This window comes from Panthera uncia, chromosome B4 (genome assembly GCF_023721935.1).
Source record: "Panthera uncia isolate 11264 chromosome B4, Puncia_PCG_1.0, whole genome shotgun sequence".
Classification (NCBI taxonomy): domain Eukaryota; kingdom Metazoa; phylum Chordata; class Mammalia; order Carnivora; family Felidae; genus Panthera; species Panthera uncia.
This window is the reverse complement of record NC_064809.1, coordinates 131,244,624-131,249,193: the sequence shown is the minus strand read 5'-3', so window position 1 is coordinate 131,249,193 and position 4,570 is coordinate 131,244,624. Positions and strand designations below refer to the sequence as shown.

The window sequence follows — 4,570 nt, the reverse complement described above, 5'->3', positions numbered from 1 at the left end:
AGGCGCCCCCATTATCTTAAGCCACAGATCAAACTTAGCATCACCAACAGCAAGACTACCTGGCACTCATGCCCCTGATGGGAAAGCATCACCTATGAAGAATTCTTGTCGAAGTGCCTGGCTGGCTCAGTCAATGGAGCATGTGATGCTTAATTATGGGGTCATGAGTTCGAGCCCCAGGTTAGGGGTAGGGCTTACTTAAAAAAAAAAGGTGGCGGGGGGGGGGGGGGGCGCCTGGTGGCTCAGTCAGTTAAGTGTCCAACTTCAGCTCAGGTCACGACCTCGTAGTTGGTGGGTTCCAGCCCCGCATCAGGCTCTGTGCTGACATCTCAGAGCCTGGAGCCTGCTTTGGATTCTGTGTCTCCCTCTCTCTCTGGCCCTCCCCGACTCGCGCTCTATCTCTGTCTCTCAAAAAAAGAATAAACGTTAAAAAAAAATTAAATGCTCAAAACCAAAGATAAACATTCTTGCAGACTCCTTGCTGTGGAGTAAAAGGAAATTGATCTTTCGGTAAAGCAGCTTGTCAATACGAAACCCACAGGAACATCCATATCCTCTGACCCAGCAATTCCATATCTGAAATTTTATCCTTGAGAAAGAATTCTAAATATGAAAATGATACTATATGCATCAAATAGTTCAGTGCATTACTACTTATAGCTGCTAAAACTGAAAGCAACTTAACATGTATAATTTCCACTCAGTAGGAATGATGGTTTTAAGCACCAAATAGCAATAGGAAATTGTCTATAATAATATGTGAAAAAGCAGGTTATAAATTACATACACACTGACCACAATGCTATAAAACGAATGTTCACAGACCAAAAGGAAATACACTAACATCACAGAAAATGTTTGGGTTAAGGGGTGCCTGGGTGGCTCTGTCAGTTAAGCATCTGACTCTTGAGTTCAGCTCAGGTCACAATCTCGAGGTTCGTGGGATCAAGCCCCCATGTAGGGCTCCACGCTGTCAGCACGGAGCCTGCTTAGGATCCTCTCTCTCCTTCTCTCTCTCTGGCCCTCCACGACAGGCAGATGCCCACTCTCTCTCAAAGAAATTAGATGAACTTTAAGAAAACGGGTTAAGATGGAAAATCATTTTCTCCTATAATTCCCCTAATTTGTATTAAGGTGATGTGTGGTCTAAAAGAGTTGACAGCAAGCTGTTTTCAGCTGGTGTAGAGAGAGCTGGAGTCCCCTAGTGTCACTGTATTTTTGTCCTTGAACGCCAATTTTGCAATCCAACATTCTGGTGAAGACAGCACACTCAGACACCCAAAGAGCCAGGGTATGTGTACCCCATGGGCCACTTCCCCATGCGCAGATTCAACAGTGAAAGCCCCCATGTGACAAGAGGGAACATTTAGGGCATGGGAGTCCACAGATCTGGCCTCCCAGCTCAGTCACTAGGTACCCTTATAGTAAAGTAATCCAGCCTTTCTGGGCGCCCCTTCCCATTTCTACGACATGGGAGAAGTGGATCATTCCAGCTGCATCAAAACCACCTGAGAGGTTTCATAAACACTCAGCTTCTAGGCCCTACCGCCCAGACCTCTCAACCAGAACCACCTGGAATGGAGCCTAAGCATCGGTAAAGACTGCCAGGTCACTCTTGATACGTCTACGTCTGGGAACCACTGGACTAGATGTCCTCCAGTTCTTTCCAGCTCAGAGAGTCTATAAATATTCCTCCCCAGCAAACAGGCTCTCAGATAAACTTGTGTATTCCCCAAAGGACCGGAGGAAAATGTAGCAATGTCAGAACAGATTTATCTGCACCAGGGAAGAAAACTCCCTGAGCTTAGGCTTTTCTGAATTAGCCATGGCCTTTGCCTTCGTTTACACACAGGCGAGGACACAGTGCTATGCATATATGCACACGTAAAATGCACCCCAGTGTGGTGCCACAGAGGGCGCACTAGATTCACAACACTACCTGCTTCTTATTAGCCCCCGACTGGCCAAACTGCTTACTCTTCCTATTTTAAAATACTCAGAAAATAGAATAATCCCTGTCTAGACTACTTCATTTAACAAACAACGGGGGGGGGGGGTCATGATGCCTGCACATCTGTGTCCCATTTGCCACAACGCACCTGATGAAAGCTTAGCTAAAACTCTAGCCCACCACCATGCTGTCCCTACAGTCAGGATCACAATCTGGAGGGATAAGACAGACACGAAAACAAAAAGTGTACTAAAGTTGCTATTGTAGACATTAGGTCCAAGGTGCAGCTAAAGCATGGATATAGGAATGGTCAAGAGAAAAGGAGGCCAAGACCTTCTCCAAGATCATGTTTAAGTTCAAGTTAAAAAACAAAAAACAGGGGCGCCTGGGTGGCTCAGTCGGTTAAGCGTCCGACTCCGGCTCAGGTCATGATCTCGTGGTCCGTGGGTTCGAGCCCCGCGTCGGGCTCCGTGCTGACAGCTCAGAGCCTGGAGCCTGTTTCAGATTCTGTGTCTCCCTCTTTCTCTGACCCTCCCCTGTTCATGCTCTCTGTCTCAAAAATAAATAAATGTTAAAAAAAAATTTTTAAACAAAAAACAAAACAAAACAACTGGCTACAAATGTAAAAGCCAGAGAGAATGGCTCACTCAAAATCACATGGCATTTGTGGAGAGCCACCATGGAAGGAGGAAGTTATTCAAAGTCCATCATATCCTTGTATAGCCCTCTCAGGACAGTCTCAGCAACTTCCAAATATTGGCCATAGGATGTTCTGAGCTAAAAGGAGCCTTAGAGAGGGGGCTTTCACATTTTGAGAACACACACCTGCACAATACATTTTATGTTGTGATCCAGCCCACAGATACTGCCAGGGTGGTGTAACTAAAACAAAGTTTCACTAAACAATACTTGCCACGTGCGATACACTCATATGTATATTTTTTTTAATTTAAGTAGACTCCACGCCCAATGTGGGGCTCAAACTCACGACCTGTGATCAAGAGTCACATGGTCTACTAACTCAGCCAGGTGCCCCTAATGCTTTTTATTCTACTATTATTCATACCGTGGTAAAATACACATAAAATTTTCCACCCTATTAAAGTGGCCAATTCAGCACATGTGAATTGGCACAGCCAATTCGGACCAGCACTATCTGGTCCCAAACTTTCTCATCACCCCAAAGCAAACCCCATACCCACTCAGCAGTTGCTCCTTATTCCCTTTACTCGTCTTGCCCCAGGCTCTGGCAACCACTAATATGCTATTTCTATAGATTTGTCTATTCTAGATAGTTCATATAATCATCCAATAGGCAACTCTTTGTATCTGGCTTTTTTTCCTTTAGCACACTAGATGGTCTTTTTTTTTTTCTCTTAAGTTTATGTACTTATTTTGAGAGAGAGAGAGAGAGAGAGAGGGAGAGCGAGAAACCCAAGCAGGCTCTGCACCGTTAATGAAGAGCCCAATGTGGGGCCAGAACTCACAGAACCATGAGACTGTGACCTGAGCCAAAACCAAGAGTCAGAAGCTTAACCAACTGAGCCACCCAGATGGCCCTAGATTGTCTTTTCTCTAAGGCAAGTTGCACCCCATTAACTTCATGATTGGGTAACATGTCAGAATAGGCAATTTAGACAATACCTTAGAGAACTTCCAATTTCTTTTTTAATTTTATTTTCTGAATTCACATCCAAATTAGTTAGCATATAGTGCAACGATTTCAGTAGATTCGTTAATGCCCCTGACCCATTTAGCCCATCCCCCCTCCCACAACCCCTCTAGTAACCCTCTGTTTGTTCTCCATATTTAAGAGTCTCTTATGTTTTGTCCTCCTCCCTGTTTTTGTATTATTTTTGTTTCCCTTCCCTCATGTTCATCAGTTCTGTGTCTTGAAGTCCTCATGAGTGAAGTCATATGATACTTGTCTTTCTCTAATTTCACTTAGCACAATACGCTCTAGTTCCATCCGTTGCAAATGGCAAGACTGCATTCTTCTTGATTGCTGAGTAATACTCCGTTGTATATATATATACACACCACATCTTCTTTATCCATTCATCCATCGATGGACATTTGGGCTCTTTCCATACTCTGGCAATTGTTGATAGAGCTACTATAAACATTGGGGTGCATGTGTCCCTTCAAAACAGCACACCTGTATCCCTTGGATAAATACCTAGTAGTGCAATTGCTGGGTCGTAGGGTAGGTCTATTTTTAGATTTTTGAGGAGCCTCCATACTGTTCTCCAGAGTGGCTGCACCAGCTTGCATTCCCACAAACAGTGCAAAAGAGATCCTCTTTCTCCGCATCCTCGCCAACATCTGTTGTTGCCCGAGTTGTGAATGTTAGCCATTCTGACAGGTGTGAGGTGGTATCTCATGGTGGTTTTGATTTGTATTTCCCTGATGATGAGTGATGTGGAGCATACTTCATGTGCCGACTGGCCATCTGGAGGTCTTCTTTGGAGAAGTGTCTATTCATGTCTTTTGCCCATTTCTTCACTGGATTATTTGTTTTCTGGGTGTTGAATTTGATAAGTTCTTTATAGATTTTGGATACTAACCCTTTATCTGACGTGTCATTTGCAAATCTTCTCCCACTCCGTCGGTTGCCTT

At 44.3% G+C, this 4,570-nt stretch overlaps 1 protein-coding gene across 1 annotated transcript in view; it reads right to left on the bottom strand.

The window, feature by feature from the left end:
* The window catches only part of ACO2 (aconitase 2), a 55,981-nt gene that overhangs the window by 31,242 nt on the left and 20,169 nt on the right, over positions 1–4,570 (bottom strand). The gene's annotated exons all lie outside the window — the stretch shown is intronic.